At 39.9% G+C, this 12396-nt stretch overlaps 1 protein-coding gene across 4 annotated transcripts in view; it reads right to left on the bottom strand.

Annotated features, from left to right (window-relative positions):
- KNDC1 (kinase non-catalytic C-lobe domain containing 1) overlaps positions 1-12396 on the bottom strand; it is a 99992-nt gene that overhangs the window by 75167 nt on the left and 12429 nt on the right. The window lies entirely within an intron of this gene.

Genomic DNA, 12396 nt, shown 5'->3' with positions numbered 1-12396 from the left:
ACAGTTTCCCATTTTCCTCCCTTTACATAGGTGTGCTGCATGTCCTCTAGTGGAAGGGCTGGACCAATCACCCTTTCAGGGGGTCAGGAAGGGATTTCCCCTCCACATATTATAATTGGCACAGCTGTGCTGCTCCCCACCACCCCCAGGAGTCTGGTTTTCTAAACATCAGTTTTAATTGTTGCAAATTGTGGTGAGTTTCCTGTGCCAATTGCAGCCTAACATAAGTCAATCTGGGGCCTTTCACTCCAGGTAGGGATTTTTCAAAGGCGTTTGTGCGTTAATTTAGAACACTGTGGGTGCCACTCTGTCTTGTGCAGTTTGAGGCTCTTCTCATCTTAAAATTCCTATCTCACACCAGAAACAGGGCAGACACTTTAGCTATCCAAAGGTAAAGACGATAAAGAAATGCATCAAGGAAGAAATAAGACCTTTCTCCATATTTGGGTTTCTTGATCCCTCTGCTTGAAATCTATACTGGAAGTGTCCAGCTAGGTAGTTATGCACTGGGGTGCTGTGACTGTAAATTAAGTTAATGGTTAGTTAAATGAAGTTGCAGCCACTGCATTTAACCCATACTGCTGTGTCTATGTGTCCGCATTCATAGAATTCGAACACCGAACAAGGAATAGGCAGCTGTATCTGACGAATGCTTAATATATAGTCTATAGAAAGGACCTTCATTGGAAAAATCTCAGGGGAAGAGAAAACATGTATTGTACCACATATGTGGAATCATTATCATCCAGGAATTAAGTTGCAGAGGCAAATGAAACTGCATTTATCTTACATCTTCAGCCATATCACCTGTACTCTGCCCATACTCCAGGATTAAAATTGGTTTAAGAACAACCATCCACAAAAGTGTTGATTCACAAATGCGAGACCACCCTTTCCCCTCTGCCCCCAGAAATAAGTTACCCTGGGCCAAAGGTTGGAGTAAGCAATCATCAGTCAAGCACTAAGCTGCAGGTTTAAGAGGTGATCTACAAAGGATTTAAAAATCTACCAATTAGAACTGTCCTCCTACCCTCCTTCATTCTTTAAAAACAATCTCATGTTTCACCTTAGAAGTATCAAGTCTGGTTTTCCCTGATTTTGGTGAAAGCCTTACTGGGGACTTCAGATGTTTATTGTGAACTCTGACACTTTAATTGAAGAGTAAGGGGTTGTTGGGTCCTTAACAAGACATCCATTGTTCTAAATGCAAAATTGTCAATAAAGCCTTAATACTAGACTACTCTGTATTTGGTATTTAGTTTAAATGAATTACATGTATTGTGTATCACACCCCCTTTCACAGAACTCCATTGTAAAGTTTTTCCATAAGTCTGAGATATTAGCAAATGTTGGTATGTTCCATTTGTATTTATAAAATATCTTTAAAGATCCTACTTGGTTTGCAAAGGAAGGATCTAAAACCTAGCGACTACTTTGTCAGAGTACATATGGCAGACTGTCACTCATACATATTAAGTGTACCACTTCTTTTTGGAAATAGATCTGGGGTAAAATGGTAATAGAATGCATTTTTACAATCATCCACTTGATGGAGTTTTCCCCAAGTTTATAAGAACCACTCTTATAAAGGATATGGACAGAAGATTTGGTGCTTCTGGGGCAAATTTAGGCCCCTAGTTTATACTTTGGGAGTTTACTGGCTTTAAGAACTTTCACTGAAGATTTTTCTTAACAAAAGTTTTATAGGTAAATGCAGAGACTGATTTACGAACATAAACAATTATTATAGGATATGAATATGGTACATTTCTTACTCTTTTCTGAAGACTAGCTATTTGGTTCAGAGATTAAAATAGATATAAAAGAGTATGTCACTAACTTCTACCCAGAATGAGTATGGACATTAGCATTTAATAAACTCACTACCTGCTTAAGATGACATGAAACGAGGAGTACCATAACAGCATTGTCACGATAATTAAAAATCTGTGCACTCAGTTTCCTTTTCAGAACATAACATAACCCTGTTCAGTTACACATGGTGAAAGACTGCCTGTTGTCTTAGAGAGAGATTAGATTTGAGGTTGAATTAACAAACAAAAATACAGTAGGTGTGCAAAATGTCATTTGGCAATATGGACTTATATGGACTAAGCACGCTACATATTACCAATAGCGTAGCTCTAGAAGATTAAAAGAGTTAGTGTGGACTTTCAGAGTTTAATGAGATGTCCGGCAAACTTTTAATCAAATTAAATCAAATTCCAGTTGATCCATGGAGTTTCAGCTCTTCTCTGACACATTTCTTGAAAATGACCATTCAACAGCTTTTTGAAGCTGTTCATGAAAAAATATTTGTGAATGCAAGTAAGTGACATCAGATTCACATCACCATAGGTATGTAAAGCATTGATCACATATCTTTCATCACAGGACACTGAGAAATCTTAATCTACTAGTCGTCATGCATGCATTATTAAACAAAAACCTCAACATAAACTGCCTGCAGTAGGAATTGCTTTGCAAGTTTCACTGGAAGTCTCAAAACCCTGTATTAAATTGTGCCCAGCCAGTGGTGGCAACATGGTACAGCATAATCACTATGGAATGGCAATTAGGCATACCACACTTCGGTCACTGCTTCAGCTTTGAACAATGACTCTTGGTCCTGAAAACAGATTAGCAGTCACTCATTCAGACACTTCAGCTCTTCTACGAAGGTGAGAAAAATCCCAGCCTCAAAAAGAAAATTTCTGTAACATCGGATTCATGAAACCTAGAGTTGAAAGAGACCTATTGACCCTTTTGCATGTCAGACTCACTTGTTGCAGCTTGTCTGAAGTTTGTATGTAAGTTCTTTGAGGCAGGGACCATCTTTTACTATGTGTTTGTATGGCATCTAATACAATAGGGCCCCCAATCACAATTGGGGCTTTAGGCACTACTGAAATAGAAATAAATAAATAGAGTGGGAATAAGGGAGAAGGAAGGATACAAGACAGCATTAAAAATGCCCAATAGATGAACATTGTGTCCACCCCAGCTGTGAACAACAGAAGACCACCTTGCCCCTCCCTGCATACATATTTTCCTTAGAAGCGCAACAAATTCTACAAGAAAAGGAACTTAGCCCTGGTCTACACTACGAGTTTAGGTCGAATTTACAATGATAGGGTCTAAATCAGCTGTTACCACTCAAGAAAAACAATTAATAAGACTGGGACTTTTCAGCTTGGAAAAGAGGCAGCTAAGGGGGGATATGATAGAGGTCTATAAAATCATGAATGGCATACAGAAAGTAAATAAGTAAGTGTTATTTACTCCATCTCATAATACAAGAACAAGGGCCACCAAATGAAATTAATAGGTAGCAGGTTTAAAACAAACACAAGAAAATATTTTTTCATGTAACACACTGTCAAGCTCTGGAACTCCTTGCCAGAGGGTGTTGTGAAGGCCAATACTATAACGGGGTTCAAAAGGGATCTAGATAGATTCATGGAAGATGAATGGGGGGAGGGATAGCTCAGTGGTTTGAGCATTGGCCTGCTAAACCCAGAGTTGTGAGTTCAATCCTTGAGGGGGACACTTAGGGATCTGGGGCAATAATTGGTCCTGCTAGTGAAGGCAGGGGGCTGGACTCGATGACCTTTCAAGGTCCCTTCCAGTTCTAGGAGATTGGTATATCTCCAATTATAAATAAATAAATAAGATAGGTCCATCAATGGCTGATGGGCAGGAATAGTGTCCCTAGCCTCTGTTTGCCAGAAGCTGGGATTGGGTAACAGGGCATGGATCACTTGATGATAACCTGACTGTTCATTCCCTTTGGGGCCACTGTCAGAGGACAGGATACTAGGCTTGATGGACCTTTGGTCTGACCCAGTATGGCCATTCTTATGTTCATCTACATATCTATCGGGCAGAGGGTCTGTTTCTCCAGTTGGCCTGCCTTATCTGGACACTTTTAGCAGGTCCTGGTCGTTGCTCCACAAGTTGTCTCCACTGCCCTGCTCCTCCCTGCATACATACTTTCCTTAGAACCGCAACAAATTCTACAAGAAAAGGAACTTAGAAATATGGCCACCTACAATGAATTTAGAAGAGAAGAAATACAGTGTCCCTCAGCATCATACGTAATGTAATAGTCCCATTATTTTTGTCTTGTTTCATAACAGAGAGAACAAAAGGCTTCCTGCATAAGCAAAATGTAATTACTTTGAAATATTGTATTATGAATAAAAAAATCATATATTTTGCACCTTAGATGTGATAGAAAATTAGTCTGCAAATAAAAATCCTAAATAGTAGAATACTCAAACTACTTTCTAGTTATTGAATTGCTGAAACAAACTGTAGGATAATTGTATACCTATATTCAGGGTTATGTTTTTTTAAAAATTTACTCTGGTAATCATTCAGATTTAATTTGTTTGCAAAAAGCTGAAGTGTCCAAAAAGTATTTGAAAGCTATTTACTCAAAAAATATTTCTGCAGGGGGGAAATATGGAATTACAGCCCGGGAGTAATCAAATAATCCACTAGTGGTTGAAATTTACAGGCAATTTATTTCACTACTCAGATTGACTTTTTTATTGGCCTAACATCTAAATGAAAGCTTGCAAGTCTTAACTTGTTCTTTTGTGAAATGTCAAGCAATCAATTTGCATTGCACAACATTAGTAATTCTTTGCAGTCATTAAAGTCTAAAAACAGAGCTGGAACAAAATAAAGAGAAATGAGACAACCTAGTTTAACTGACAATTTATATAACACATATGATATATATTTGTGAATTACGTAGTGTATACCATGATCTCTAGGCACATAATACTGTTGTGTTTCAATTGCCCCTAAACTAAGTAGTCCCTGCTTATTCACTCAATATCATAGCTGATGAGTCAAGCTCCTTCGGTTTTAAGGCCTTATAAAAGGCTCTGACACTTCACTGTTAATACTTCTATTGTCCTATGCCTTTACAAAGCGGTCTATTTTTAAAGATTTCTCTAATTTCAATAACTTTATCTGAAAGCCAGGAGTATAACCAAAAAATCTAAATAAGTCTGGAGGCAGGGGCAGGGTGGCCAGGTGCCCGGTTTTCAACTGAAAAGTCTGGTTGAGATGGGGACCTGACTCTGTCCAGTCAGATGTACTGATCAGACACTCAAAGTCTGGTTACTGCAGGTGGTGGAGGCACCAGGTCATCACTTGCACCAGCCCCTACTCAGCCAGGGCCGCCACCTACCTGTGTCAGGCAGCTGTGGCTCAAAGCCCTGGCTGGCTCCACGGATGAGACCCTCCTGACCTGGGGGGGGGGTGAAGAGGTGTTAGCAGCCAGTGACGGGGGAAAAGAGGGGAAGAGGCAGCACTGTTGGAGTGTCTAGTTTTTAAATATGACAAAGTTGGCAACCCTGGGCAGGGGAAGAAGAACAAGATTGGATGCAGTGGGTAGATTGCAGAAGGACAGAAAGTGGTATCTACAATTGAAAACTAAGATATTTCAATGTGCCAACTCTTTTCCAAGACACCTTATTCAGATTTTCCATCTGGAGTACAATAAAAGTGCCAGACATTTCTGTCTTGATTTATAAGATCCAGGCTAGTCTATACACACTTTCATTTTAAGCAGACTCAGTTATACAAAATTATGGTTGTCACATTTCAGAATGCTATTCTGTTCAGTGAGGCAGATCTTCCCCCATTAACATTAGGAGTCACGCATGAACAATAGCAATAGGATTTTAAAAGAAAAAAAGCTTTGCAAACATTAATAACTGTGGGTGCCCATCATTAACCCACTAAGTCCCTAGAATAATCACACAGACTGCCACATTCTCTCAGGGGCAAAAGGGGTACAAAGGACCTCTTGGTAGCAGAACCAATGAGGGAGAAAGGCAATAAATATTTCAAGAGGGACCTCTTTATAGCTTAGATACCTGCAGTATGGACTGAAGTTTCACAGGGAGCACCCCACAGAGCAGAACATGGAGTGGGGGGAGAGGGAGGAAAGGGGATCACGGACAGACCAAGGATGTTGGAACTGTCACCACTGGGTCCCCTGGTCTCTCTGACCTCTTCCTCCCAGTAAGTCCGTTGGCCCACGCCGCTTCCAGCAGCTCCCATTGGCCCGGAGCAGCCATCCGCGAGCGGCCGGACCTGCGGACGGGGCAGGTAAACACACCAGCCCGGCCTGCCAGGGGCTTTCCCTACACAAGCGGTGATCCCTGTTTGAGAAACCCTGGACTTATGCTTTCCAGGCATAAAGAGCCACTATGTATCTTCAGTTCTAATGATTTACTTTACATTATGGAAATAAAACCAAGAACAAAAGTAAACCTCCATTACAGAGCAGAGTGTGTGTTTCCTCTAACGTGCTGAATCAACTCTGCCTCACATAATGGTAGCTGACCTCACTGATGGGCAAAGTCCTAAAGACTAAAAGCTGTGGTACACTAAAATGTCACCAAAAGTTATAACGCTACATACCACACAGACTTCTTCATAGTATGGGCCTGAAAGCCACAGACTAACTACTAATATAGTGCCAGTAGTGAATTAGTAAAACAGCTATTGTGGGCTCAGAATTGCACCCATAGAAATGGAAGCCATATTGACAGCTGGCTGAAAGGTCAAACCCATAAAAGTCAGTTCACTTTTTTCATTTATTGGGAGACTGACATGTCTTACTACTTACCAAAAAAAAAAAAAAAAGTATTCTTTCAAACTATTCAAAACCGTTTACTGGAGGAACATAGCCACTAAACAGCCTTAGCTTAGTTTACGGTAAATCTGCCAGCCTTTCATCTCCAGTAACTAGAGTTCTAATCCTGCCTCAAGTCAAAATGAATATTAGTTTGATGCCATTCTACAGTTGCCATTAGCGCACATAAAAGCCACCACACAATTCAGTGTGCTTGACAGTTTTTGCTTAGGAGAGACAGAGAACTGAAAAAAACCCCAACTGTTACAGGTCAAAATTTGTGCATAGGTCCCCGCAGGCTCAGGGCACTGCTATTAGTCACTTTCCAAAGCATTCACTTCACTTAAAAACCCTCTTGTGAAGGGTATACACACACAAGAGAGGTCCTCAGCCTGCAAACACTTAAGCTTGAATAATTTTACATATGCTACTAACTGGATGCACTGACTTAATGGCACTATTGAGCTATGTAAAGTTACTCACTCATGTATTTGCACATTTGGGGCCAAAGTGTAGAAAAAGCTACCTATGCCACCATTCTGACAGTACCCTTCTAGCCAGCAAAAATTGTGTATACACCTCAAATTTTGATCAATAAGGTCCCAATTGATTTCCCTGCTAAGGATTTGAAAGAGTAATCCAAGGAGTAATTAAGAAACTGCTGGGAATAGCATTACAATAAAACATCTGGATGCCTGAAAGACCAGACAGGAAAAATTAGAAAACTCATTTTAGAAGCTTCTTACATTCAAATTTTATACTCACTCTGAAATTGTGAGCTTCACATCTACTTCTTTAGATGTATCAATAATTACCCAGAATACTTCCTCTCTACTTTCAAGGTGACTCATAGTGTGAAACTGTTATCGCTTAATTAACTAACACACACAATTTGTTCCCAATTGACATAGCAAGAATGGGACCTAGAAAGCAGTTATACAACTGTTGAGCAGAAAATATTTATATCACCTCTCAAATTCATACCTGAATTAGATTTTTTTATTGTGCAAGGAAAAGTTAAAATTAGAGCTATCTACAAAAAATACTAAGAAAACACCTACACAACACATTTATCAATAAAAAAAAATATCCCACCAAGGTCCATGTGGTGCAAAGACAACCCTGAAACAGGGAAAGGTTAAATTTATCTGTGTTGACAAGTCGCCTATTTAAAGCTTGATTTAATAAAACCTGAATTCCTTTGTGTAGGAGACACATCACTGAAATGATAAATATGGACAAGTTTCTTTGTGGAACCTACATTAAGATTAGTGTTCTATTTTAAGCAAGTGAATTAAGAAATCCTCCCCACTTAACCCCTCACATTCCCCTCCACACTATAAATAAAACCCTCAAGATAGATAAATATTTTTGAACATACACATGTGAATGTGTGCGTGTACACACACACACACACACACTTTCTGAATCTTAGGGAAAATAAATGTGTCAAATTTGACCTAGCCATAGTATTAAATCGTGCATTTTTAAGGGATCCCAGTAGCCAAAATCCAGCATCAAGGATTGCAACCTTACATTTTGTCATTGGATATGAAAAGAGAGACGGCAATACAATGTCTCTCATCCCAGATACATGATACATTTGTCCTTTTCTATGAAAATTTGATGTTAAAGCTCCAACTACATTTCCCATATTTCCTGAAGTGTCCATTGACTCAAGCTCTAAGGTGTTACCCTCACATATGGTTCACCAAACAGATGGAAGCTGCACATTAAAAGAGAGCTTGAGGAGAGCTTCTCAGACCCAGGGCAAGGCTCAGTCTCTTCCAGTCAACAGATAACCAAGAGAAACTAATTTCTTCTAGACCTTACTGCACAAACAGAACTACTTCTGCACAGACAGAGCTCTCCCAACAGATTAAGAGGCTGTCAAAAAGGGTTAGGAAAAGCTGATCATGCAGTTTTCTGCCTTTTGATGGCATTTCTCTGCAAAAAGAAAAAGATACAGACTGATAAATATGAATAGCCTAATATCTGAACATGAGTCCCTTAACAGCCAAATCTCACATGTAGACATATACAGTAAACTACCATGTAATATGCTTAAAGGCCAGTTTGAAAATCCAAATTCAACAGCCGTACAATCTCAATTTGGGAACTGAAAGACTAAGATGTACTTTATTACAAATCTGTTATTTTGCTGGCCTCGTATTCTGCCTTCAGTTACATTTGCGCAAAACTAATACAAAAACAATAACAATGACAGAATATGTTACTAAGAAGAGTTGGTTACTGGAACTTTGTTAACAATCTTATGCATGAACAGAATCTAACTCCCTCCTCCACAGCATTGCAGAGCTATTATAGTGAACCAAAATAAAAGTTGCAAGTTATTTTTGTCATGGAGGGAAGTAGACACAACGCTGAATAAAATACAGGAAACTGAACTGTGGAGAATGGAGACAGACAGCTACAATACCTCTCTTCGCCAAGCAGCAGAATGAATTTAACAAGACTGATCAATTTCACTTATATTATTCAAGATTTTCTGGACAGTAGTCAACTACCAAGGATCATGTGAATTTCCTGTTACTGCTGGAGGAGCCTCACTAGGACGCATACTGTATTTAACCACGGTGGAAGAAAACCCACAGGGAACTGTCAGAGGGGTAGAGTATCAGAAAAATTTCCTTGCTTTACCTCCTATCAGAAAAAGTGTTCCATGGAATGAACAAAATAACTTCTGCCTCTTCCTTCCAGTGCCCCTGCCACGCACACATGCAGCTTGGGAGGAAAGAGATATCCTACATTTCACAGCAGTCAAAGAGGTGGCTTTGGAGAGGACAGGGAAGTAAGAAGACAAAGCTTCTTCACACTTTCAGTAGTTATGGGGGGTGGGAGGGTGAATGTGACAGAGGCCCATTGATGGTTCATTACTCTGTCAGCAACTTTTGTCAGGCATGACATACTCACTACAACTAACTCACTGTTGTCATAATTTGTATCTAAAAGGAATCACATATGGTTTCATATGCAAATTGGAAACACTCTGGTCCCCAAAATCATTGCATGGTGTATGTACAGGGTGTATATGGTGAGTTGCAACTACGTGCTAGAGCTATGTTCTTAAAATGCATTTGGCTAGCAATGTATAAGCCCAATCTGCCCTAGACAAAGGAATATGTATTTGCTTGTCTGACCAGCCTGGTTGTCAGGCAGAGACAAACAAAGGTACAGTTACATGCAAGGCAGACTAGAATGGAGGATGGCCACTCTTGGCAGGGGATGGAAGTCACAGCTGCAGAAAACCTTCCTGCCTCCTGAAGCAAGGTCATTGAACTTTGGAAGATAAAAGCAAGGACAGAAAGCCATTTTGGCATCCATTATAGGGCAGATACAAGAGACCAGGGCTCTTTTATACCTGAGAAAAGTGGAACCTTTCAACCAAGGGGGCTGAAAGTCTCTGAAAACTGAATATAGGTGAGAAAAACTTCTTTGAACAAAAGACTCTAGCTTGCTAAATTGAGTTTTGGTCTTAGCAGCATATTTAACTTTTATTTGTTTGTAGTCATTTCTATCCTTATTCCTTATACTTAGCATCACTTAACCCTATATCCTTTTGTTAATAAACTTGTTACATTTTTATTATAAGCCAAGTGCTCTGACTGAAGTGGAGGGTTCATCGATGCCAGTTAAGTTAATAAGCTGCATACTGTCTCTGTGTTCAGCAAGAGAGCTGAACACTACAGAGCAGACAGTTTGGGGAAAATTTAGGACAGAGGAGGTGTTGGGATCACCCAGCAAAAAGTAAGTAGGCAGTGAAAGCCGGGGTGTGACTTACATGCTCGTATTCTAGATGTAGGTGTCAGGGCTGTGAGCCACAGTATCATAGCATTTAAGGCACTCAGACTTGCAGGGAAGGTGGTGTCGCAACCCTTTACTTGTCTGGATTCAATCCCAAAGCGCCACTGGGTGGAATTTCAAATTTAGAGAGACACCTACAGTCAAGCTGACACAAAAGCTAGAGCCTCAAGCAAGGTCTAGGGAGAGCAGCCTGGTAGAAGCCACAACATCATCAGGATATTGCCTGAGACCACACTGGCAGACCCAGCACACAGACCCTGAACTCCCCCCCTACCCACTTCCTACCTCTGCCATCACCTTGTGCCCTCATACCCTATTGGGGATTTTATTCTCAAGACTTTACTATAGTTACAAAGTGTGGTAGGGTAAAAAATAAAATATAAACGACTAAACTTTGTTTCCGTCTCTTAAAAAGGAAGAGATCACAGAGTTATCATCAATATTTGTGCTAAATGTTAAATCTGCTATAGGCAGAAAAAAAACATCAAGAGGTCCTGAAGGCACATGTAGATTTGGATTAAACAGATCAGTTAGTTGGCACAAAGGTGAAATGAACAGCTGTGCTATTAAAAAATTATAAACCATGTTCACACATGGCAGACATCTAAGTCTTGCATCTAAATGCAAGATCACATGCTAGAAATGTGGGGCTGTGCTTCAGTGATCCACTGCCCCTGACTGAAGGGTAGTTTTGTGATATGGACAAACAGCCATTTGAAACTTGGCTGAAACTAGCAACACTTTTAACCCAAGGCAAACTCCTATTATATTGAGTTGGTGATGGAAACAAATCTATTGAAGAACTCTCAGTAACACTCAACTATTTCTGTTGTGCCTCTCTTATCGGTCAAAATTCACTAATCACCATGCTTGCAAACTGTGATACAAGGGAAGGGGAGGAGGGATAGGGGGAGCTGGGAAAATGTACAGTAGGTCAAACTTTTGATTTAGAGAAAAGAAACGTGTCTCAATATTAGTTCATATAGAATCTAAACTGTCTTTTTTACCGTGCTGAATAAACCTGCATTTTTTAATATAAAAGCAGGCAAATATTGAAAGATAGCAAAAGACCAGATCAGGAATATAAACAATACTTGTAAGTAATAAGTGCCTTGAAATTAGTTTATTTCTCAGCCTCTTTTATAATAATGTGCACTTGATACTTTGTTTTCCAGAAATGCTACTGTCCACTAGAACCAGAGCAGTGTCCTTGTAAAACGTATGTTCATTTTTGGGGTAGGTCTTTAGGCCTGGAGTACCTGTTTAATATCCATAATGCATTCTGGAGTACCTCTGGGCCAGAAAAGCTCAAAATCTTTCATTTCCAAAACTATTGGCCAGCCAGAGGCTTACACATGATGGCACACAAGACCAAGCTCACCAGAGGTAAAGGTCTTTGGACTCATGGAGAGAAGACAGGCTTGTGTAGGAAAGGAAAAAGGATGTAGATCTCAAAGAGCTGGAATGAGAATGCAAGACTTGAGTAAGACTTGATCAGATGCAGGCGGCCTATCTGGGCATAAGGAGTAGAGAAAATATTTATCACTCCAGACTTGAAGGAACTGCAGGGACATCAATCTAAAGGAGAAAACTAAAAGTTTCAGTGCCTCTCAGGAAGGAATAGCCACCAACTATATCTTGCTCACCCAAAACAAGTCAGAATATAAAGAACATTATCACTGCCCTCCTAAGACAGTGTGCGCCAAAAACTGGAAGTAGAGACTGTCAAGCCATTTGAGCTCTGATTGCCTACGTAATTGTAATGATTGCCAAGTGTTCATGGTGGTGGGTAGAGATGAAGAGGAACTCCTGTCCCTAAAGCTTCCAAAACTGTACTATACCAGACACATTTTATATATAATATGTGTGTGTGTGTGTGTGTGTGTGTGTGTGTGTGTATATATGTACAT

Source organism: Mauremys reevesii, linkage group 7, assembly GCF_016161935.1.
Source record: "Mauremys reevesii isolate NIE-2019 linkage group 7, ASM1616193v1, whole genome shotgun sequence".
NCBI lineage: Eukaryota > Metazoa > Chordata > Testudines > Geoemydidae > Mauremys > Mauremys reevesii.
The sequence above is the reverse complement of the archived record's forward strand: the minus strand, read 5'-3'. Positions and strand labels throughout refer to the sequence as shown.